Source organism: Takifugu rubripes, chromosome 19 (genome assembly GCF_901000725.2).
Source record: "Takifugu rubripes chromosome 19, fTakRub1.2, whole genome shotgun sequence".
Taxonomy (NCBI): Eukaryota; Metazoa; Chordata; class Actinopteri; order Tetraodontiformes; family Tetraodontidae; genus Takifugu; species Takifugu rubripes.
The window spans coordinates 1,442,521-1,467,520 of record NC_042303.1 but is presented as its reverse complement, the minus strand read 5'-3'; the positions used below and the strand labels follow the sequence as shown (position 1 = coordinate 1,467,520).

The 25,000-nt window shown below is 45.0% G+C and overlaps 1 protein-coding gene and 4 non-coding genes across 12 annotated transcripts in view; all 5 read right to left on the bottom strand.

Moving 5' to 3' along the window:
• The window catches only part of LOC105418562 (WW domain-binding protein 11-like), a 1,118,483-nt gene that overhangs the window by 246,736 nt on the left and 846,747 nt on the right, over window positions 1-25,000 (bottom strand). The gene's annotated exons all lie outside the window — the stretch shown is intronic.
• LOC115247073 (5S ribosomal RNA) lies at window positions 21,421-21,539 on the bottom strand. Its single transcript, XR_003886167.1, has one exon. It is a non-coding gene; the product is annotated as a 5S ribosomal RNA (ribosomal RNA).
• LOC115247070 (5S ribosomal RNA) lies at window positions 22,549-22,667 on the bottom strand. Its single transcript, XR_003886164.1, has one exon. It is a non-coding gene; the product is annotated as a 5S ribosomal RNA (ribosomal RNA).
• Window positions 23,726-23,844, bottom strand: LOC115247053 (5S ribosomal RNA). The gene has a single exon (XR_003886148.1). It is a non-coding gene; the product is annotated as a 5S ribosomal RNA (ribosomal RNA).
• On the bottom strand, window positions 24,859-24,977 carry LOC115247071 (5S ribosomal RNA). Its single transcript, XR_003886165.1, has one exon. It is a non-coding gene; the product is annotated as a 5S ribosomal RNA (ribosomal RNA).

Sequence of the window (25,000 nt, the reverse complement as noted above, 5' to 3'; positions counted from 1 at the left end):
CGTCGTGAGGACTATGAATTGATCCGTGCAATGATGAACTGATATTGACTATGAGGAGGAGGGTAAGTGTTTGTTTTTGTTCTCTTTGCTGCTTCGTTGAAAAACAGTTTCCTTTTCTTTTATTTAGGGCTGATGAACAACCTGATGTCTCTGTAATGTCCAGCTGACTGTTCTTTCCATGTCCAGGGCTGCGGTCCTTGCAGATGAGTTTGTGTTAACCCACAAGAATGTTTTCTCCTCCCCCCTCCACTCTGACAGATTTTCTGCTTCTCGAGCCACCAGCTCCGAGCCCAGCCTTCCCCCCCTGGAGAAGGTTAGAGGGCCCCCGTGGTCCCAGCCAGGGACCCGTGAGTGTAGTTATTGCCACAAAAGGGGCCACGTCATCGCTGACTGTCTGTCGTTGAAACGAAGACAGCAAGCTCCCGCAGCTGCTCAGCAAAGGAATGTGTGCCTGGTTAACAGGGTTCGTAAACGGACTACTGAACGAGCTAACGCCAGAAGTGATAAACCAAATCCTTGCTTCACCCCTTTTACTTCAAAAGGCTTCGTCTCATTGACTGCGGGGATGACAGACCGTAAGGAAATTACCCTGCTGAGAGACTCAGCCGGTTCCCAGTCAATCATTAAGGCTAACATCTTACCGTTGTCGTCAGCCACATCTTGCCACGCTAGTGTTAAAATTCGGGGAGTGGGGATGGTTAACATGCTCGCGCCACTGCACAGAATCCATCTTCAGTGTCCTCTTCTTAGTGGATGGTTTGAGGTTGCAGTTCTCCCAGACTTGCCTGTCCCCGGTGTTGATTTCCTTCTCTGTAACGACATTGCTGGAGGACAGGTGAGCCCAACACCAATAGTTGTGGATGTCCCTGTTGTAATCAATGCCTCTAGTGAAAACCAAGAGTCTCCTAAGGTTTTTCCAGCCTGTGCAGTCACGAGGGCCCAGGCTAAGGAATATGGGAGAGGTTCTGTCTTGTACCTTGGTCAGCAGGTTGGCGGAGGACAGGTGCGCCCTGCGGATCTAAAGATTGCAGCCATTACAGCGTTTCCTGCCCCAACAACCAGGCGGGAGTTGCGCCGATTCCTTGGTATGGCTGGATTCTACCGTAGGTTCTGCAAGAATTTTTCCATCGTGGCAGCCCCATTGACTGCACTAACCAGTCCTCAAAAGCCATTTGCTTGGTCCAGGGAGTGCCAACAGTCCTTTGAGGATCTCAAGAGTCTCCTCAGCTGTAACCCCGTCGTGTCTGCTCCCAATTTTTCATTGCCATTTAAGTTGGAAGTAGATGCCAGTGCTGTCGGGGCTGGAGCCGTCCTTCTACAAGAGGATCCCCAAGGTGTCGACCATCCTGTAGCCTACTTCTCAAGGAAGTTCGACAAACATCAGCTCCGGTACTCGACAATCGAAAAGGAGACGCTTGCACTGTTGTATGCTCTGCAACATTTTGAGGTCTATCTTGCCTCTAGCGCAAAGCCTATAAAGGTTTTTACAGACCATAACCCTCTTGTTTTCCTCTCAAGGATGTATAATAATAACCATCGATTAATGCGTTGGTCTTTAATCGCCCAGAATTACAATTTAGAAATTAAGCACAAAAAGGGGTCCGAAAACGTTCTTGCGGATGCGCTGTCTCGTGCACTGTAGGCAGGAATATAACATTGTCCAAACCTTGGGTTGGACTTATATGGGAGGGGGTGTTACGTGTCTGGAGTTGTTGGTGTTTCTTTGTGTTCTTTGTTGCTGGTAACCTCCCAGAGTGGCGCCATCCAGAGGCTGAGAACTGGTGGAACACCGAAAGGCAGTGCTGGTGACGAGGAAGATAGACACCACCTGTGGACTTCGGGGGTAGCTTAGGATTGGCTCCCCTGTGGCTGTCTGACCAATCACCAGCGGAGGCCCGCTTTAAAGGCTCTCCCCCCTAATTTCATGGGGGCTCGCTCTCTCGCTCAGTGTTGGACAGGGAGAGTTTGTGGAGGGCAGGTGGGACGAGGTAAGGACGGGGTACCCCATACATTGCTGCACGTAGGTTTTGATTGTTAGTCACACTAGGTTATGGGCTGTGGCCACCATTGTGTTTTGATGTTTTAAGATGCCCCGTTTTTTGACTTTTGTTTTGGCACAGACCCGTTTGTTCCACCTCTCCCTCCACTCTTCATGTATGCACGTGTGTTAAGAAATAAAGCACAATTTTGATAAACTGTTTTGGTCCTTCCCTGGTGGCTTTTTAGTCGCTACGTTAACCCCCCCTCAAAAGGGTTAAACGTAACAAGTAACAAATGTCATCAGGTGAAGTGACTGTAATTTCTTAATAGCAAGTCTGCACTTGTTTTCAGGACCTGACTCTTGCACGGCACAGACCTCTGACGGCAGAGTGCCTCCTTTGACGGACTCTACCCAAGACCAAAAGAGTGGGATGTTAAACCATGTACATTTCCCCCATTCCGTGGGGTGTTGAACAATAATAAAGTGTCCCGGGGTAATTCAAATGGACACGATTCTTTGTCACTGACATGGAAAAAATCTGAGGTGTGAGCTCTGGAATGAAACCAAGTGTCCGAGGCGCGTGTGTGTTTCCTTGTATCGTGTGTTTATATCATGTGAGGGCGGGGGCACTGAAATTGTCTCTTCAGTAATGATAACTTTATGTTGTTCAACTGTCTTCTTTACTTTATCCTAGTTCCCATAGCTCCTGTTCCCATGCCTGTCCCTGACCACGACATGAGCAAGTGGATCTGCTCACAACATCAAAAGCTGTGGATGAGGACGGAGCTTCAACAACTTGGGTTGTGGCCTGGGTCCCGACCAGTGCATAACCCTGGGAACGCAATTTCTCTTTGGCGTCTTCCTCCTCAGCCGGAGCTACTGGACATGGTGGCTGAGCTCCCGTCCCCCAACTTTTTTCAGCTCCATCCATTTTTCATTTGGAAGCCAGAGAGCCACATCATGGTCAGGTTGAGGAACAATGACATCCTGCCGTGCCTCCATAGCTGTCCTCGTCCTCAGGTGGTCTCTGCAGGCGTGGGCAGACCTCGAGTGATCGTCAGCGTCCGTGGCCAGTATTTGATCTTTTCCTCGCGACTCTGCTGCAAGGCCTGTCGCGGGAACTGGTCCGCTGACAACCCTCCATGGGTGGAGAAGCTGCCCGTGCGCTTTACTAACCTTTTGCCTGCATTCCTGACTCACAAGAAGGCTGCGTGCAAGTCGGTAATGGATGAACTGCGGCGTTCTGGCAAGTCACCGACCGATATGGCGAACCAGGTGAATGAGCTCATGCACCTCAAGTATGAACGAGCTCACCTGGCATATCTGCACGCTGTCCAGAACGTCAGGGAGGCCGAGGCTGGGGCGTACGGACAGAGAACCATCGGCCAGTACGTGAGGATGGAAGATCGGCCACGAGCTTTCGGGCCATACGAGGACCAAGAAGGTTGGGGTGGGGCGTCTGTGTCCGGATTCTACCTGACTGACTGCCTGCTGGATGAGTTCAAGCGTCAACAGCCGTCTCTGACCAAGCTCCTCCAGGGCACGTTGGGGCAGGTTTTCAGGTGGGACCACACGAGGAAGATGGCGAGGAAGGTGACACTGGCATCTGGAGCCATGTCCAGTTTCGCAGTGATGAATGAGAACTGGCTCATTGTGTCCTGGGTGATGGTTCAGGCTGAGACAGAAAGGTCCCTGCATCCGATGTAGCAAGGAATGGCCCAGAGGTACAGCCACGCTGGGGTGGAAAAGGCCGGCTACCACTGGATGGACAGGTGAGATCAGCCATCTTCTTTGTTTGCCGTCATTCAAACTGAAAAATGCTCCATGCTAACCCTAACCCTATCCATGCTGAAGACGTGGCGCGTTCAGAGGGTTCACATCCTCCGTGGTTGCCTCAGTGACCCAGAACTGTCTGAGGGGATAATGGACAGGGACGGAGGGACCCTTCAGCTAAACCACGTAGCGGGCGAAGGTGCCAAAGTCCCCGTCTGGATCCCTGTCCGTGGTACATCTCAGCAGGAGGGCTACCATTTCCAGCAGGCCCAGTGGGTCACGGGTACGCAGGTCTCCCCTGAACTGTTCCGGGCCCAGGCCATGACCGGCGTTGTGCGGTGGAACTTTCAGCGACCGGTAGACATGAAGAAGCCCGGCGCCGTCCTCCCTGCTGTCTTTGACCCTGCCTCAATGTGGGAGTTGAACTCTGCTTCCATGGCAGTGACGGGACAAGACAAGTGCCCTGCGTTCACCTCTCTGACAGAGACACTGGAGAAAGGTTTGGGCTGGAGTCCAGAGAACCGGGCTGCCGTCCGCTCCCTCTGGACTGGGACAAACACAAAATGCAGAAGAGGGATCGGCCTTCGGCTCTCGTGCCCCCTCCCGCTCCAGACGATGCTCCTGGGGCAACACCTTCCTCCAGCGGGGCAACAGCGACTGCTGTGCCGTCGCTTCCCCCTGCGCCACCTGTCAGCTTCCATCTCTCTGCTGCTGGACGTGTAAAGGAGATTCCAGCAGAGGATGACCAGGATCCTGAAAGATCAGTGGGCGGGTCAACCATAATCGGGTTTTTCAGAGCGCCATGTTGGAATTAAGGCCTTCGAATGATTGAAAATAAATAGATTTAGTTAGGTTGTGGTCAGTGTATCTCAATCTTTTGATGTGTTAAATATTACACTTTCTGTTATTAAGGGATGGATATTAATGTGTTTTCTCAATAGCCCATATCACGATAATATGAGTTGCTAAGGATGCATTATTGCTTTGTTTGTGTTCCAGACGTCTCTGGAGCTTTGCCCCTGCCGCTGAAGTCCTCGCCGAGGAGCGCCCGCACTGGACCCATGAAGACTGGTGGTGGAGTGTTTGTCTTGGACCACACACGCTGGACTCTTCCCATGAAAGACGCTATTGATAGTTTGCTGCAGTATCATCATGGGGACAAGGACATCCTGAGGCTTGTGGATCCAGACTACGCAGACACGGTCCATCGGTCTGCGGCCGATCCGAACAGCTTGCTCCGCCCCACAACCAGGTTTCACATATCCCGCTATGTGAAGCATCTGGCAAAGCTGTTGAACACCAGTTCTTCTCTGAACACCAGCCCAGAGAAGCTCCTGGAGACTCAACAGCTGTGGTACTCCTTGACAGAGGGGAGCAAAACAACCAGCGTTCCTGTAGTCACCATGGAGACGGCTGTTGTCACTCCTCCCACAGCCGCCCTGCCCACGCCTCTGACGCAGGATTCCATTGAAAAAATTGTGCAGAGAATTCTAGAGATGGAGCAGCAGCAGCAGCGACCAGAGCAGAAGATGAGACAGACGAAACCCTGTCTGGCCTGTGGACAGCCCAAGTCTCCGTATGGGACGGGTGGATCTTCCATCCACTTTTTCTATCAGCAGGGTCCTGTTCGCTACTTCTGCTGCTCAAGGAAGGTGCATCAGACTGATGCTGCTGAGGGACTCTCTGACCCCAGAATGCCCTTTGAACAATTTGCCGCGTCAGAGTTTTTCCAGAGGGAGCTGGAGGCCACCAAAAAGCGTGTGGAGGACAAAGCTCAGAGACAGATCGGCTGTGTTTAGCTTCATGATGGCGTCTCAGATGATATTCTTTCATTACCGCCACCCTTTCTCCACACAGAAGACACCCAGGTTTCCCAGCTGCCTCCGTGAACATGTGCTCCCACTCCCACCTTGTTTGAACCCCCGGTTCTCAGTGTCCACCTTCCCTTTTGCCATTTTATGGGGATCTGAAAGTTAACTTTTGCTGTTATGCTAATGACTACTGATACATAATGAAATGAAGCCACCTCCCGCTCAGACTGTCACCGTTGCATTGTGGGAAATGTAGTATTGGCCTGTGTAAAACATCTGCGGCCTGTGGGCCAGTTCTAATAATAAATCAATATCATCCCGGGGGCCATAGAAAACCCTCGACCTTGACTCTGACATATGAGCTTTAAATGATTTCTTTTGACTCCCATTTATTTAACTGTTTGGATATCATCTTTGCTAGTGTGTGTGTGTGTGCACGCTCTATGGAACTGGCATAAAGGATGTTAAAATTAGTCTAAATTAAATAAAAATCATCCATTCATCATTCCCAACAGGCGGTGTTTGATTAGAAACTCTTTCTGAACTCTGGTGCTCTGAAACATCTCCGCTTCCATTTTCAGCTGTTTTTATTCTCAATAACATCAAATCATCCATCCATCCAAATCGTGGTCCTGTTGGACCACCAAAGGACAAACACTTTCCATTTAGCACGGACAAAAAAACCCAAATCCTGTTTAGCAATGAAGCTGTGGGGAGAGTTTGAGGAGCGTTTCTGAGGAACACGCTGCCATATTGGGTCCAAGCTGCTGGGGTTTTTGTTGTTTCCAGGTGAATCGGTGGGCAGCGGCGTTACCGCCTGTCTCTGCCCCCCCCTCTCTCTCCCCGTGGTCGTGGTCACGCCGGGCATCTTTACTGGTCCCGTTTTAAACAGGTTCTGTTGGGAACAGGTGTTCTCCAGAACTGTTTTTCAGGCTGCTGTGCTGAAGGGCTGTTTTCAGTAGCAATAGAGCCAGAGTGTGCCTGCTCCATATGAACCCCCCCAGGCCGTGCTTTCCTCCTGGCTGAGCCATAATCAGTTTCCAACAGAACGAGGACAAGTGGGTAAAAGCGCCACTTTAAAGCCTCCACGCCTCAGAAAACATCCACCTTTAGGATGCCTGACTTTAGAGGATCGTCAGTTCGCTCCGAGCACAAGAACAAACATGTTTAACCTCAGTCCAAGAACATCTGACCTGAAATGATCAAAAAGCTTCAGCGTAAAAAGATGGTGGAGAGAAAGCTGCTGGGAGGTTCTCAGAAGAGAAGTGGCATTAAAGCCAGCTGGAAGAGTCCAGCCTGCTTCCTGCTCCTCCAACCAGGCGTCTCCACACCAACACTGAGGAACACGGGCTTCTGTTCTTCCTTCTTCTCTTCTGACTATTGTGTGTTTGATGAATGCAGCATCCACTCACTGTCCCCCCCCTCATTTACACTGCTCCTGGTTTCACAATGCTCCTCAGACAGATGCAACCAGAGACACTGATGCCGTCAGACAATAAACCTGAGTGTTTTTGTGTCCGGTTATTAACATGTTCCATGCTTTTCCTTCTGCAACAGTTCATCACACCTGCTCAGGGAAACCTCGGTGTAAAGGAGGTGAAGCCGTGCCTCAGTGACTCTACTTTGCTGTTTTAGAAACTAACAGTTATTAGATGAATATACAGTGTGCACGTACGCGCACACGTGTGTATAAACACTTAATACACGCCTGTGCGTGGATGTAGACTTTTTAGTACTTTGGGTTCATATACTTTTTAGTATTTTGCAGATACGTGTCTGTATATAAACCAGATCCTCCTGTAATAAAGAACTAAAGGCTGACTGTTGTCACGTGACCTGTCTCCGTCTGTGTCCGATGATGGAACCTGCCTGGAACATCTGGTCCACAGAAAAAGCAAAACAGCTCACAGAACTGGTCCAGTTTAGACCCAAAAATGACAATAAATAATGAAAATGTGTGACGCAGTAGAACAGTGGACGAACTTTCTATTGGTCATTGACAGTTTCAGTCGTCATCAGAATTCATCAAAAATATTCAAACCAACAAACTACACACAGAACCGCAAAGTTTAGAGCTTAAAGGGAGCGACAGGTGAAGATTTAAAGCTCAACGCAGCTGAAGAAGTTCCAAAAAGGAGAACTATCATGTGATGCTTTACCGCCACCCGGTGGACACGCGTGGCACTGCAGACAATAGTTAAACGCGCTCCGACACATTCTGACCTCTGCTGCTCCTCCTGGACTCCAGGGCTGCAGAAATATGCTGCTTTTACAAGTCTTTCAAAATCTGAAGCATCATAAATCTTATTTAGTTAACGAGGTTGAATAATGGTGGAGAATGGTGTCCGAAAAGCGTCTTTATTTTAAAGTGAACAAGAACAGTTCGGTCCACGTTCACAGAGAGGCGGAGAGACCTCGAGAGAGTCCAAAACAAGTCCGCTAGGAAAACTCTCCAAAATAGTCAAGCCACAGAAGTCAGAGTTTGGCGATGAGGCCGAAAACCCTCCGCCGCTGGCAGACGGGAGTTCTGTCCTTAAATCTAACGGGAGATTGAAGAGAGACCGCAGGTGCGTGTGTCTGCGGGGCCACTGTGGCTGATGAGCGGCTCCTCCACGCCCCCTGCAGGTAGACACCAGCAACAACGGTCCCAGAAACTGGGAACCCAACAAACCGGTTTTTCAAAGTATTCCTTTCAGACTAAGCAGGAAGACTGAAGACCGACAAGGTGAGTGGAAACGAAGAGTATTATTGAAAAGAATTAACAGTTGTGTTTGGAGATAAAAATCAAGATTTGAATCAATGAGACTTCATATTTAGTTTTAGCACAAAACATCGTTATACATTATAAATGAATAGGGCTTATTTAACATTCTTATAGTCTGGCTTTAGTTATAGTTGAATAGTCTTTCTAAGTGAAGTTTAGTTTATTTTTCTGCTCTTTGCTACTGATTCTAAAAGAACTTTAAACCCTCCCAGAATGCTTTAATGGTAGTAATATATACGCCATGAAGCTGTTGATTAGGTTTTAAAAGTGAAAGTATTCTGTTCAGACGAAGCAGGAAGAGCGACATTTTGTGACAGGTGAAAAGCTCATCAAGTTCTTAGAGTTGTTCAACAGTCCAGGTTACAGCTGGATATTTTGGTATTATTTAAGACAATAAACTTTAAAAATAATTAAATAAATCAACACAGGATCACAGGACACCAACAGGATTTTGGGTTCATGTTGCACGTTTTCTCCCAGTGGTTTATTGTTCTATGTTGTGGAACCACTGTGAAAGAAATGCAGGAGTGGGTGTCATTTCTTTCATCTATTTTAAATAGAGCAGTGATCTTTGAGGACTTGGATCATAGAAATAATTGAAGAGGGGAACAAAGGAGGGAAGTTAAAAAGTCCTGACTAGCATGTTTATGTAGCACCAGATAATTTAGTGGCTGAGCTGAAGACAGTCCTTTCACCATGTTGGCCTGTGGAAAACCAGTGTTGTCGGCCCGATGGACCAGCGTCCCCGTCGTTGCCGCACCACCGTTGGCCACCAGTTGGGTTTTGGGATCAAAGTGGGGGCGTTTCCTGTATCCGGTTCTCCTCACGGATCCATGACTACAACATGTTGCTGCAAGTGCAGAGACGTTTGCTCTGGAAAGAACTTTAGAGCACATTCAGTGCTGCAGGATGAGGGGCTGGAAAAGGTGCCAGTTATTTTCTCACTGCAGGGAACAGTTAAAAAAGCAGCTTTAACTCTGAAAACATGAAAATTATACAGAGACATCATTGATTTATTGATTCAGTTGTTATACAGAATGGATTAGAAATGTTCCTGTTTGATAAAAATGCAGTGAATTGGGATTATTGAACTCCAACCTCTACAGATTATTTACCTTCATCACAGTCTCATCACTATTTCTGATGTTTCCTCAGGATGGACGAGGACAGAGCAGAGTCCACAGTGCCCAGCTGTGTGTCCCTGAAGAGTGACCAGTCCAAAGATCATATAATAAACTTCAGAAGTTCAGAGGAAATGTAAGAAAACTAAAGCGTGATGATGTGTTTGTGTGGCAGCTGTTAGTCACATTAACAGCAGCAGGTTGTGAGTTTATTATTGGAGATGTTTAACACTTAAACCTCAGACAGTCATATAGTTACAGACTTAATGTGAATATTGTTGATTAGAAACAAGAATCAGGTTTAAACTGAAAGATGAATTCAGACATAAATGCTGGAACAATATTGAGTCTTGATCAGGTTCTTTCATCCTATAAATCAAAGGACTAATAGAGATGTGTTTCATAGTGAGAGGGGGGAGCACATCCTATCAAACTGGGACCAGTCAGCTCCACCAGGAGAGTCCTCTTGTTCACAATCTGGAAGCAGATCTGGAGATGCTGAAATGAAGCCCAAACAAAGTAAAACTGTTCAATATGAGATTTAATTTGTGATGTCATGAATTTGTAGTTGTGTTGATGATTTATTATAGATGGAAATCATTGGTTTACTTATGTTCAGGAAGTGATCTGCAGGAGGTGATAGAAGGTCATAAGATGAGTCTGAAGAGAAGATGTGAACATGTGACTGAAGGAACTCATGAAGCAGGAAGTGGAACCCTGCTGAACAAGATCTACACTGAGCTCTACATCACTGAGGGACAAAGTGAGGAGGTGGACACACAACATGAGGTGAGACAGCTTGAGAGAACCTCCAAGAAGAACATCCAGGACACTCCAATCAAGTGCCAGGACATCTTCAAAGTCTTATCTGAGCAACAGAGACACATCAGAGTGGTTCTGACCAACGGTGTCGCCGGCGTTGGAAAAACCTTCTCAGTGCAGAAGTTCAGTCTGGACTGGGCAGAAGGTTTGGAGAACCAAGACATCAGTCTGGTGCTTCCGCTCTCATGGAGGGAGCTGAACTTGATCAGAGATGAGCAGCACAGTCTTCTCTCACTGCTTCATGTTTTCCATCCAACATTACAGAAGATCAGAGCAGAAGATCTGACTGTCTGGAAACTTCTGTTCATCTTTGATGGCCTGGATGAAAGCAGATTTTCACTGGGTTTCAACAAGCATCAGCTCATCTCTGATGTCACACAAGTATCGTCCGTTGGCGTGCTCCTGGTGAACCTCATCCAGGGGAACCTGCTTCCCTCAGCTCTCATCTGGATCACCTCCAGACCTGCAGCAGCCTATCAGATTCCTCCCTCGTGTGTTGACAGGATCACAGAAGTACGAGGCTTCACTGACTCCCAGAAGGAGGAGTACTTCAGGAGGAGGTTCAGTGATGAAGATCTGTCCAAGAGAATCATCTCACACATCAAGGCCTCCAGGAGCCTCCACATCATGTGTCTGATCCCAGTTTTCTGCTGGATCACTGCTATAGTTCTGGAGGACATGATGACCAGAGACCAGAGAGGAGAGCTGCCTAAAACCCTAACTGACCTCTACTCACACTTCCTGATGGTTCAGATAAAGAGGAAGAAGCAGAAGTATGGAGGAAAGCAGAGACCAGAGGAACTGAATAAGGCTGATAAAGAACTCCTTCTGAAGTTGGGTCGGCTGGCGTTTGAACATCTGGAGAAAGGAAACATCATGTTCTACTCAGAAGACCTGGAGCGATGTGGACTGGACGTCTCCGAGGTGTCGGTGTACTCAGGAGTTTGTACAGAGATCTTCAAGAGAGAGAGTGTGATCTTCCAGAAATCAGTCTACTGCTTTGTTCATCTGAGCGTTCAGGAGTTTCTGGCTGCCGTCTACATGTTCCACCGTTACACCAGGAAAGACACAGTGGTTATAAATCAGTTCCTAGAATATTCTGAACCAAACCCCTTTTCCAGGTTAACATTGTTGTTTGCAAAAAACAATCCAGTCAAATCTCTTGATGACTTCCTCAGGAGAGCACTAATGAAATCTCTCAAAAGTGAAAATGGCCACCTGGACTTGTTTGTTCGCTTCCTTCATGGTCTCTCTCTAGAGTCCAATCAGAGGATCTTGGGTGGACTGTTGGATCAGAGGAAAAGCCACCCAAAAACCATCCAGAAGGTCCTCAACAACCTGAAGGAGGAGAACAGTGATGAAATCTCCCCAGACAGAAGCATCAACATCTTCCACTGTCTGATGGAGATGAAGGATCAGTCAGTCCATCAGGAGATCCAAGAGTTCCTGAAGTCAGGGGAGATATCAAAGAGGAGACTGTCAGTGATCCACTGTTCAGCTCTGGCCTACCTGCTGCAGATGTCAGAGGAGGTTCTGGATGAGCTGAACCTGCTGCAGTACAACACCTCATATGAGGGACGACGTCGCCTGATTCCAGCTGTGAGGAACTGCAGGAAGGCCGAGTAAGTAAAGATTTTTGGGGCTAGACATCAGCGTTTAAATCAAGCGAGTGGATCATGTCAGGTAGCAATACCCCCTCCAGTGGTCATTCCTTCAATTCTTTATCTCCATTGCAGCGTCCATGAATTAAAAAACAACAACAATTCATCCAGAAATGTTCAACACTGGCTGGATATAAGTTCAAAGGTCAATCCAGACAAACCAACATAAGGCAGGAATAATAGGAGCCACAAGTTAACTGACTATCATGAAATTACTGTCATGTCATTAAATAACTTTTGTTTGTTTGTATACATCGTATTCAAATGACAGAAAAACACATTTTAACTAATGACACGTGACTATTTTGCTTCATTTGTTCAACATAAAAACAGCCGGCCTCGTTGGTTTAAATGGGTGTTTTAGGTCTTTGTGGCGGTTCCGTTTGGAGCCTTTATGTGACCTACAAAGTTGTTTGACCCTTTCCACACCCATTAGGTGGCAACTTCATCACTAGCAACAAAAGGTGCAGTGAAAATGATTTGAAGGAAAACAGGCAGATAGAACAGAAGCTGAGGGCAATCGATGCAACCAGAGACTCTGATGTCATCGATCGGATCGCTGAATTAAGACTTGACGCACCATCGTACAAATTGGATGAAATGCAAAATATCCAAAGAGCCGATAGACAGATAAAAAGATGCACGTTTCTTTAAACCATTTGCTATAATCATTTTAAATATTGAGTAATTATGAGCTGTTCTAAAATAAGACAAATGTTGAGAATAATTCAGTTGCATTTCAGATCTGATGGTCGTTCAAACTGTTGCTCTACGGTGTTGAATTTAGCTTTTCCAGGAAATGAGCTACATTTGTGTTGAGGTAGATTCTCAGATGAGTTGATTAGAAATCCCAAAGTTTGACTCACTATTTTTGTTTCATACACAACAGACTGTCTGATAGTGTTCTTTCAACGAGTCATTGGGAAGTTGTGGCCTCAGCAATGACGTCAAACCCTTCTCATCTACGGGAGCTGAGCTTAAGCGAGAACCAAAGCCTGACAGATGCCGACGTAAAGTTACTGTCTTCTGCAATGATGCATCCAAACTGCAGACTGGAGACGCTCAGGTCAGGAGGCCTCTGTTGGTCTTTTCTAAATTTCTTTACATTTTCTGCTTTTCTCTTCATTTTCAGATTTAGAAATGTGTTTTTATTTGCCCCATTTATTCCTTTTCCAGGCTGAGTGACTGCAGTTTATCAGAGATCAGCTGTGACTCTCTGGCCTCGGCGCTAAGGTCCAATCCCTCCCATCTGAGGGTTCTGGACCTGAGTCGGAACCAGCTGAAGGATCCAGCAGTGAAGCAGCTCTGTGGTTTTCTCCAGGATCCTCTCTGTAAGCTGGAGACTCTCAGGTCAGTCAGAGATGATCCAGTACTTTCCCAGGTGTAACTAGTTAGACAATAACTGTTTCCATGTTTGATCTTTGTTATAAACGTAGTGTTACAGTTCTCAGAAAAAAGACCACACAGGACAGATTTGCAGTATTAAATTGGTTGTGGAAATCTGTCCCATGTGAGGATGGTCATCAATGACTAGAAAGGATGTATCAGTTGTAGATTTGTCTTGTTTTATTTTAGGCTGGCCACAAAACCGCCCAAACATTCAGACCAATCAAAAATGGTTCTTCCTGTCTTTTAAAGATCAGAAGGAAAACTAGAAACCCCAAAAAGAAAGCTGCTGCAGTGTGCCATGCCCCTTCTCTCCTGAGAAAAGCCATCCCAAAAAAGAGAAAAGCCCAAGTGTGAAGTGAGCACCCTGTTAAACCTTGGTACCGAAAGCCTGCAGTCATTCTCATCTGAGGTGGCTTCATTCCAGCCAGAAGCCCAAACCTGCCTCCCTCTTAAAGGGGCAGCAGGTCAGTCCAACCACAGAAACCTTCATGAAGATCTGAAGCTTTCAGCATCCACAATTGTTGCACCTCACTTCCATTGGAGTCCAAATCAGAAGTCAACAAGTTGATTCTACACCGATTCTACACAATGCAACCATTTTAAAAAGGTTTCCCTCCATAAGTTTTCACACATTTTTATATAAATCTGTTTGTTCATCGCCTCCTTCTTTTGTAATGATCATGAAAGAAAATGACCTTATTGGAGTTTTGCTCCTCACAAATATGACTTTCTATGAACGATGCAATAAATGCAGCTTGCAATCTAAGACAATATGGAAGTATGTGTATATAATAGTAGTGGAAGTAGTTCATAAAATAATACATTTGCTCTTCTCATCGAATCTTTCTATGTTATTAAAGAAAAACCTGCTCTTAGTCAACAACATCTAAGACATCAACCAAAAATCCTAATTTTCTACAATCTAATATAAAACAGTAGAGAAGACTCTTTCTGCAGAGACCCTGGTGGCAGGAATGCAGAAGTATCACCTGCTCAACTTGGAAGGTGGAGCAGAAACCACCAGCTGAGAAGGTCCTCAGCGAGAGGAAGTGGTGGAGAACCATGAAACTTGCTAAGCTCCACCTCAGCTCCAGAGACGGGCTGAGCTGGAGCTGTGGCACCAGGTATCGCCCAGAAGAGCCTCCAACAAACAAGCTCTTCTCTTGGGAGGAGAGGGCTTTGAATCTCAGCTCAGTGTGCTTGTCTCTAGTAGGTGGCAGCTGCACCTTTTCCTGAGGTCCTTGTTGATGCCCTGAGGGGAATTGATGCTCCTGCAATGTTTTCTGGCAGCATTGAGCTTGCAGTGGGGCAATCAAACACACTGTGGGGGGGCTCTCTTTCCTTCTCTCATCTGGAGAACAGGTGACAGCAGCTGCCAATCATTGTTGGAGAAATGTGCAGTCAGGGGAACGATGCGTCCAGACTATAGCCACCCTTCCAGCATCCAGCAGTGTCTAAAACCTTTGATTTGGTTTCACCAGAGAGTGTAGGGATTGCAGGGTCGCTGCAGCATCGCCCACAAGCTATCAGGAGGGGGTCGCTTTGTCCCAACTCCTGACAAGAGTTGAGTGCTATTGAGAAATGTGGTCTCACAAACTTGGAAGGTATTTTGACCTACACACACTTTACATACGCTGTAGATCTTGTCCAACCGCCCTGAAAGAACCCAAAATAGGAACATACGGCAGATAAGCCGGTGCAGGACCAGAGGTTTGTTGCTTGTAAGCTGTGTTTTGCTCTGGTACATGTTGATTTTTATTTGTCTTCTCTCAAAATAATTGTTATTTTAGACTAAGTGAGTGCAGGTTATCAGAGACCAGCTGTGATTCTGTGGTCTCAGCTCTGAAGTCCAACCTCTCCCATCTGAGGGTTCTGGACCTGAGCTACAACACGTTGCAGGATTCAGGAGTGAAGCGGCTCTGTTCTGGACTGGAGAGTCCAAACTGTAAACTGGAGAGGCTCAGGTCAGTCTTCATTTTTCTACCTATATACCAGCTGCTAAGATGGTGAAGTGAGGCTGTTCTCAACACTGCTGTGATGCACCACATTAAAAAAATTCCTTGTAATATCGTGAATTCAGGTCTGACCCAACTAAGAACTAACGTAGGTTTAGTACTGACGCAGATAACATGCAGACCTGCACCGTATAAACTCATCCTGCATTTTTCAGATTAGACTACTGCAGGTTATCAGAGATCAGCTGTGGCTCTCTGGCCTCGGCACTGAGGTCCAATCCCTCCCATCTCAGAGAACTGGACCTGAGTGTGAACCAGCTGAAGGATCCAGGAGTGAAGCTGCTCTGTGGTTTTCTCCACTTTCCAAACTGCCGACTGGAAACTCTGGGGTAAACACCATTCTCAAAATGTCCATTATTCCATCCGAGGGTCCTCACACTTTCTGAGTGTGTGTGTTGTGCCCAGTTCCTTCAGGAGGGAGGGCCACACGGTGACCACTTATTCATGATAAATTGATTTAAGGACAATGAAAAAGCCGACAGATGGTAACCAAAATTAGACAAAACTAGGTGAGGGTGCCTGGTAGACACCAGCCAACGAGGAGGGAGATGGTGAGGGAGACAGGAAGTCATCTAAGACAGGTTGTGCCTTTAAAGATGAGCCACAGGTGAGATGGATCTCCATGATGAGATGGGAGGGAAAGAGGTGGGAGAACCTGGGAAGAGTGAGGGCCAGAACAATATATATTCTCCTCTGGAACAGTGCAAACCTGAGAGGTTGGAATTGTGGTAATTACATATTACTATCATTTTTTAACCTGTAACTAAATTAAATATTTACAGATCATGCCTTTGATTAACCTTTCAGATTAATACTGGTTTCACTTATAACCTTATAAAAGTTTCCCTTCTTTATTTAGATTAAGGTACTGCAGGTTATCAGAGATCAGCTGTGGCTCTCTGGCCTCGGCGCTGAGGTCCAATCCCTCCCATCTCAGAGAACTGGACCTGAGTTGGAACCAGCTGCAGGATTCAGGAGTGAAGCTGCTGTCTGATCTCGTAGAGAATCCACACTATGGGCTGGAGACATTGAGTCATTTCTGGTAGAAGCCAGTCAACTCCCGCTCATCTGCTGCATCACTCACTGACCACTGGTGAAGAGCATCTGTGGAAACATCTGCCGTCTACTCCCTCCATAGATGAAGAATTCAGTTTTTAAAAGCGCTGGTGGACTTTCAGGAGATCAGTCGATGGTCGACAAAGCAGAAGCAGCTTCGCCTTGAAGTTAAATTAGTTCCTGGTATCACACAATGCATCTTTATAAAGTTCTAAATGGCTCCTCGGCCACTCTTAGAAGCATGAAAACATTCTCTTAATTGTCTCTTCAATGTCTGTATTATACGTTACTATTTTGCATCATGCCTTCAGAATCTTTAGGGTTTAGTATTTACTGTCTCTGTGACATGGAGCATTGGAATATTTCAGCTGCAGCCAGCAAAAACCCATCAGAATGACGGCTATCGGTGGGAACCGCAGCTCATTTGACTTTAGTCAGTCTGTTCAATGTTATAGGATTTATTGCAATCTAATAAAAACTATGAATAAATGTGGGAAATAGGAAATAAAAAGAAGCAAAATGACCAAATAAATCTCCCATGAATACTGTAAATTTAAAGATGTCAAGAATGGAATATCAGCTTAAATTTAATCAAACATAAAGTGAAAAGGCCTCCTTTAAGTTTACTGCAAAAATAAACACAAAATCAAGAGCGACACGCGCCAAAAACGTCTCATTCTCTCTTCTGTCTCCACTCATTCTTTTATATTCTCTTAAGATAATGGGGACGGGGTCCGTGTGGATAACAAAACAAGCTAATTGGGGACTATATTTTTGTTGCAGGAACTTTGGCTCTTCAGAAGTTTCTATGTTGGCTTCCACAGATTGTGCATCCACTAGAAACTCAGTGTTTTTGAGGAACTACCAGGAGTGGCTGGAGTGGAGGCCAATGATGCTATAGCTACATATAGGTACATATAGATCACCGTTATCCTCAACCCAAAAGACCACGCTACGATAGCTTAAAACATGCATGCTAGCGTGTATTTAGCAATTTTGCGAAAGCCGGCAAGTCGACCGCTGTAGTCGGCCGCTCACAGCAGGAGCCCCGTCTGTAGTCACTGATACCAGCTTTTCCAGCGGCACTTTCTTCTCCCCCAAAAACTCCTTCAACTCGTTATATATGTCGACTCCCCTCGTTATATGTGTCGACTCCCCTCGTTATATATGTCGACTCCCCTCGTTATATGTGTCGACTCCCCTCGTTATATATGTCGACTCCCCTCGTTATATGTGTCGACTCCCCTCGTTATATGTGTCAACTCCCCTCGTTATATAGGTCGACTCCCCTCGTTATATATGTCAACTCCCCTCGTAGTTGTATTTAGGGGCAGTAGTGTGAGAAGTTCTTCTTTTGTGGAGAAATCATCAAACACCTTCCTGATAAAGATCCTCAGCAGCGCCGTACTGCTGCTGTCCACCGACTCGTCACAGGAGGCTAAACCACCTGCACCTCGCCAGGTCACGGCCCAGCTGGTCGGCCAAGTTCCCGGACATCGCAGATACTCTTCTTAGCATCGTAGCTGAACATTGGAGAGATTGGAGATCACGTCGGTTCCGTATTTCTCGTCTTCAAGTACAGTTTTGGCAATCAACATCATTGCTTCTTTAACTACCTCCCGTCTGAAAATGCCTTCTTCTTTTTAATCAAGAATTGCGTAGCTCTAAATGAGGCTTCGGTTGCTTTTGGAGGCTTTAACTTGGCCTTGTGAAAAAAGCTTGCTGTTTGCACAAAGCTGCCTTTAACTCTCGGGCTTTTCCTGCTGGCAGTGCCCTGCCCTGTGGATAGTTAGCATGGTAGCTTGTGTGACACGCCGTAAAATGTCTCTCCACATTGTGCCGCTTCGCCGTCGCCACAGTCGCCCCGCAAATAAGACAAACGCATGCTCCTTTCACAGTGGTAAAAAAAAATCGACCTCCCATTCGTGGTGAAAATGATCTGTCTCTTTCTTTTTTTCTGCCATCTTTTTATGGGTCAGTCATCTCCTCGTTTTGGCTGCGCCCGCTAGGCTGTTTGGTCGTAGCGATCTGCGTAGACGCTACGTTTTGGTCACGCGCATCATACTGACCTTTGAACTATTTTTTATTTTTTTTAAATATATATATTGTTATTTCCAGTTTATGTGTAAGTGTGATTTACCGTATTGGCCCGAATATAAGATGGTGTTTTTTGCGTTGAAACAAGACTGAAAAAGTGGGGGTCGTCTTACATTCGCGGTCTAGACATTATACCCATTCGCAACGCTAGATGGCGCCAGATATATTTGAAGCGAATGCTGAACTTAACGTCCCAGGGAAAAGCGAACCCCTGTCACGAAGAAGAAAAATAAAAGTAGCGGGTAGCACGAAAGAGAAAGAAAAGAGAAGAAAATAAGAGAAGAGATAACAGAAAATAGAGGAAATGTAGCGACAATCTGGAGGAAAAGTGCGTCGAAGATATAATCATTTGTTTCAGATGTACTGTAATTATTTTCTGTATAAAAATTAAATTTGGTGTTCAAAAAGTCTTTTTTCAAACTTGAGTCTTGAAAAAGAGGGGGTCGTCTTATAATCAGGGTCGTCTTATATTCAGGCCAATATGGTAAACAAGAATAGCATACAAAATAAATTAGATGCAGCTCATTGGTAAGTGGTGCTATCTAGGAGTAACTTTTGACCAAAATCTCTCTTTCAACTAACACATTAAATGAGTCTCTAGAAGTGCCTTTTTTTCACCTGAGGAACATCACAAAGATCAGGAAGCTACTGACCCACCATGATGCTGAAAAGTTAGTCCAGCATTTGTTACTTCCAGGCTGGACTATTGTGATTCTTTATTATCAGGGTGTCCAAACAACTCTTTAAGAAGCCTCCAGCTGATCCAAAATGCTGCAGCCAGAGTTCTGACAGGTATTGACCACAGAGATCACATGACTCCTGTACTGGCATCACTTCATTGGCTGCCCGTTAAATTTAGAATACCGTAATTTCCGGACTATAAGCCGCTACTTTTTTCCTACACTTTAAACACTGCGGCTTGTTCTACGGTGCGGCTTATTTGTGTATTTTTTCTATCGGCCGCCAGGGGCGTTCGAGCGGAAAAGGTAAGAGAGACGGGTGGAATATATGTGTCGAGGAAGATGCAAGTTTAGTGTAACTTCGCGCTTTGTGTATGAATAAAATTAGCATAAACAGACCCTCATCATGGAAAATGCAAGAAGAAATTTTATCGGTATGTTTTTTTAACCAGCCCTGTTAGTGTTACTGCCGTATTGCTGCTGTGTTACTGCCGCGTCACAGGCACCGTTTGAAAAGAAAAGCAAAGGTAGTGTAGCGTGTTGGGGAGGGTCAGTGTGAGAATTTCCCAGCATGCTTTGTGGCAGTGTGTCTGTGGGTTCAGGTTGGTGTTAACCCTGTTTTTGTTCGTTGTAAATGTTATCTTTTGCTACTTTCAATGTTAATGTTCTATTTATTGAGTTCTGGTTGGTGATGTATTTAATTACTGTTTTAATTACTGTTTGCACCTGCACACCATAAACCAGGTTGTGTGTGTGATTGAAGACCTCCCTTCGTTGACTTATCTTTAGCTTAGTGTAAAGTGGCGCTTTAAGCTGGCAGAAGTTTGCGTCTGAGTTATAGACAGGTGCGGCTTGTGTAAATTCAAAATTGACTTTTTCTTAAATTAGATAATGCAGCTTTTAATCAGGTGCGCTCTATAGTCCGGAAATTACGGTTTCGACTATAAAATGACCAAAAACAGAGAACAACAAAGTGCAGAATACACTTTAGTGGTGTTCAGTCATATTTACGTCCATCAGTAACTCACCTGTACCTGGACATTCTTCACACATTCATGTTTAAATGGTGTTTAAACACTTGTAATGGTTTTAAACACTCATCAAAGTCAGTGTTTTAAGATTCTGTGATTTCACGCTGGAAAGAATGTGAATGAGTTACATCTACAAATCCTTTTTGTTCAAACAGAAGTTTCTACATCCAAAACACTCCTGATTAACTCAAATAAAAGCCGAACAAACTCAGTACCAACATGAGATTAAAAAGATGCAAACAGACATATTGCTCAGTGCTTTTTAATAGAAGAAATCAGAATGATAAGCATCAATTATGCAGGTGTGTTCAAAGAAAAACACTGGAACAATCAAACATGGGAACAGAACCTGGATTTTTTTTAAAAGACCCTAAACAAACTAAAGAAAGCTCCGACATTGGCCCTGGGATGTCTACACCGCCGCCCAGGCGGAGAGACCTCGAGAGAGTCCAAAACAAGTCCGCGAGGAAAACTCTCAAAAGTAGTCAAGCCACAGAAGTCAGAGTTTCAACCTGATTGAAACCTCCTGAAGACCCCAGAGGGAGAGTTCGAATCCAGCTTTGGGCATTATCAAAGAGAAGATATTTGATTGAAAAATTCACGATCATAAAAATGTTTAAAGTGCATAGCAGTGTCTGTGAGGTTTATGAGCCACAAATGCTGCTCTTTTTAGGAGCACAGCCATCTATTAAACTGTAGTTTGTGTCATAGCATAGTTTTATTGACAAATTCTAAATTGCAAGTAGCAGATATGAACAGGGAAATGCTACGTTATCTGCTTATTCTGTTACAAATAATCTGATGAGATAGGTGTGGAGTTAATTCAGTTGGGGATAAACAGATGGAATATTAGTGTTGTTAGTATGATACTTGAGTTCTTTAGATATTGTTTTCAATTCAGGAATCTGCCGCCTTGAGTTGGCTTTTGTTGAAGACAGAAATGTTGACAATAGTGTGGACCAAAGTGGGAAATTCAATTTTATTTAAACACAAACACACACACACACGCACGCACGCACGCACGGACGGACGCACGCACGCACAGACACACACATACACACACACACACACACACACATAAAATATTAAATCTCAAACGATGTACAATAGTGCAACATTAAATCTCAATGTTAGAAGTACTTAAGAAGTGAATTACATCTGGCTGGATAATTATCAGGAACACTGGCGGCCTCTGCTGACCCAGTGGAAGAGTGCAAAATGCTTACAGCACCTGGTATTCCCAGGCGGTCTCCCATCCAAGTACTAACCAGGCCCGACCCTGCTTAGCTTCCGAGATGGGACGAGATCGGGCGTTCTCAGGGTGGTATGGCCGTAAGCAAGAGCAGGTGCAAGAAAATGGCCTTTTGAAGTTAATACACGCAAACTTATTTTCTTGAAACACTTATTCTGGTGGAGGTTGTCCATTTTGCTTTGTCACGGTCCAAACCTCAATGTTGGAGCAGCCTCCAATCCATTTCCCCCAAAAAGAAAAGGCTATATAGCCTATGAGCGTCATATCATCAAATCTGCCTAGAACGGCTCTTGGATGAGAGGTGAAACGCCTTCAAAAAAATCAAACAAGATTCAACTCCGAAAAATGAAATCAACTTAAAAGCAATGTGCCATGGCCGGGAATCGATCCCGGGCTGGTGCGAGCCAGTTGACAATTGCTGTGACAAACAACCTGATTGAAACCTCCTGAAGACCCCAGAGGGAGAGTTCAAATCCAGCTTTGGGCATTATAAAAGAGAAGATATTTGATTGAAAAATTCACGATCATAAAAATGTTTAAAGAGCATAGCAGTGTCTGTGAGGTTTATGAGCCACAAATGCTGCTCTTTTTAGGAGCACAGCCATCTATTAAACTGTAGTTTGTGTCATAGCATAGTTTTATTGACAAATTCTAAATTGCAAGTAGCAGATATGAACAGGGAAATGCTACGTTATCTGCTTATTCTGTTCCAAATAATCTGATGAGATAGGTGTGGAGTTAATTCAGTTGGGGATAGACAGATGGAATATTAGTGTTGTTAGTATGATACTTGAGTTCTTTAGATATTGTTTTCAATTCAGGAATCTGCCGCCTTGAGTTGGCTTTTGTTGAAGACAGAAATGTTGACAATAGTGTGGACCAAAGTGGGAAATTCAATTTTATTTAAACACAAACACACACACGCACGCACGCACAGACGCACACACACACTCATAAAATATTACATCTCAAACGATGTACAATCGTGGAACATTAAATCTCAATGTTAGAAGTACTTAAGAAGTGAATTACATCTGGCTGGATAATTATCAGGAACACTGGCAGCCTCTGCTGACCCAGTGGAAGAGTGCAAAAAGCTTACAGCACCTGGTATTCCCAGGCGGTCTCCCATCCAAGTACTAACCAGGCCCGACCCTGCTTAGCTTCCGAGATCGGACGAGATCGGGCATTCTCAGGGTGGTATGGCCGTAAGCGAGAGCAGGTGCAAGAAAATGGCCTTTTGAAGTTAATACACTCAAACTTATTTTCTTGAAACACTTATTCCGGTGGAGGTTGTCCATTTTGCTTTGTCACAGTCCAAACCTCAATGTTGGAGCAGCCTCCAATCCATTCCCCCCAAAAAGAAAAGGCTATATAGCCTATGAGCGTCATATCATCAAATCTGCGTAGATCGGCTCTTGGATGAGAGGTGAAACGCCTTCAAAAAAATCAAACAAGATTCAACTCCGATAAATGAGATCAACTTAAAAGCAATGTGCCATGGCCGGGAATCGGTGCCATGTCCGGGAATCGATCCCGGGCCGGTGCGGGCCAGTTGACAATTGCTGTAACCTGATTGAAACCTCCTGAAGACCCCAGAGGGAGAGTTCGAATCCAGCTTTGGGCATTATCAAAGAGAAGATATTTGATTGAAAAATTCACGATCATAAAAATGTTTAAAGAGCATAGCAGTGTCTGTGAGGTTTATGAGCCACAAATGCTGCTCTTTTTAGGAGCACAGCCATCTATTAAACTGTAGTTTGTGTCATAGCATAGTTTTTATTGACAAATTCTAAATTGCAAGTAGCAGATATGAACAGGGAAATGCTACGTTATCTGCTTATTCTGTTACAAATAATCTGATGAGATAGGTGTGGAGTTAATTCAGTTGGGGATAGACAGATGGAATATTAGTGTTGTTAGTATGATACTTGAGTTCTTTAGATATTGTTTTAAATTCAGGAATCTGCCGCCTTGAGTTGGCTTTTGTTGAAGACAGAAATGTTGACAATAGTGTGGACCAAAGTGGGAAATTCAATTTTATTTAAACACAAACAAACACACACACATGCACGCACACACACACACACACACACACACACACACACACACACACACACACACACACTCATAAAATATTAAATCTCAAACGATGTACAATAGTCCAACATTAAATCTCAATGTTAGAAGTATTTAAGAAGTGAATGACGTCTGGCTGGATAATTATCAGGAACACTGGAGGCCTCTGCTGACCCAGTGGAGGAGTGCAAAAAGCTTACAGCACCTGGTATTCCCAGGCGGTCTCCCATCCAAGTACTAACCAGGCCCGACCCTGCTTAGCTTCCGAGATCGGACGAGATCGGGCGTTCTCAGGGTGGTATGGCCGTAAGCGAGAGCAGGTGCAAGAAAATGGCCTTTTGAAGTTAATACACTCAAACTTATTTTCTTGAAACACTTATTCTGGTGGAGGTTGTCCATTTTGCTTTGTCACAGTCCAAACGTCAATGTTGGAGCAGCCTCCAATCCATTCCCCCCAAAAAGAAAAGGCTATATAGCCTATGAGCGTCATATCATCAAATCTGCCTAGAACGGCTCTTGGATGAGAGGTGAAACGCCTTCAAAAAAATCAAACAAGATTCAACTCCGATAAATGAAATCAACTTAAAAGCAATCGGCCATGGCCGGGAAACGGTGCCATGGCCGGGAATCGATCCCGGGCCGGTGCGGGCCAGTTGACAATTGCTGTAACAGACAACCTGATTGAAACCTCCTGAAGACCCCAGAGGGAGAGTTCGAATCCAGCTTTGGGCATTATAAAAGAGAAGATATTTGATTGAAAAATTCACGTTTATAAAAATGTTTAAAGAACATAGCAGTGTCTGTGAGGTTTATGAGCCACAAATGCTGCTCTTTTTAGGAGCACAGCCATCTATTAAACTGTAGTTTGTGTCATAGCATAGTTTTATTGACAAATTTTAAATTGCAAGTAGCAGATATGAACAGGGAAATTTTACGTTATCTGCTTATTCTGTTCCAAATAATCTGATGAGATAGGTGTGGAGTTAATTCAGTTGGGGATAAACAGATGGAATATTAGTGTTGTTAGTATGATACTTGAGTTCTTTAGAAATTGTTTTTCAATTCAGGAATCTGCCGCCTTGAGTTGGCTTTTTTGAAGACAAAAATATTGACAATAGTGTGGACCAAAGTGGGAAATTCAATTTTATTTAGACACAAACACACACACACGCACACACACACTCATAAAATATTACATCTCAAACGATGTACAATAGTGCAGCATTAAATGTCAATGTTAGAAGTACTTAAGAAGTGAATTACATCTGGCTGGATAATTATCAGGAACACTGGCGGCCTCTGCTGACCCAGTGGAAGAGTGCAAAAAGCTTACAGCACCTGGTATTCCCAGGCGGTCTCCCATCCAAGTACTAACCAGGCCCGACCCTGCTTAGCTTCCAAGATCGGACGAGATCGGGCGTTCTCAGGGTGGTATGGCCGTAAGCGAGAGCAGGGGCAAGAAAATGGC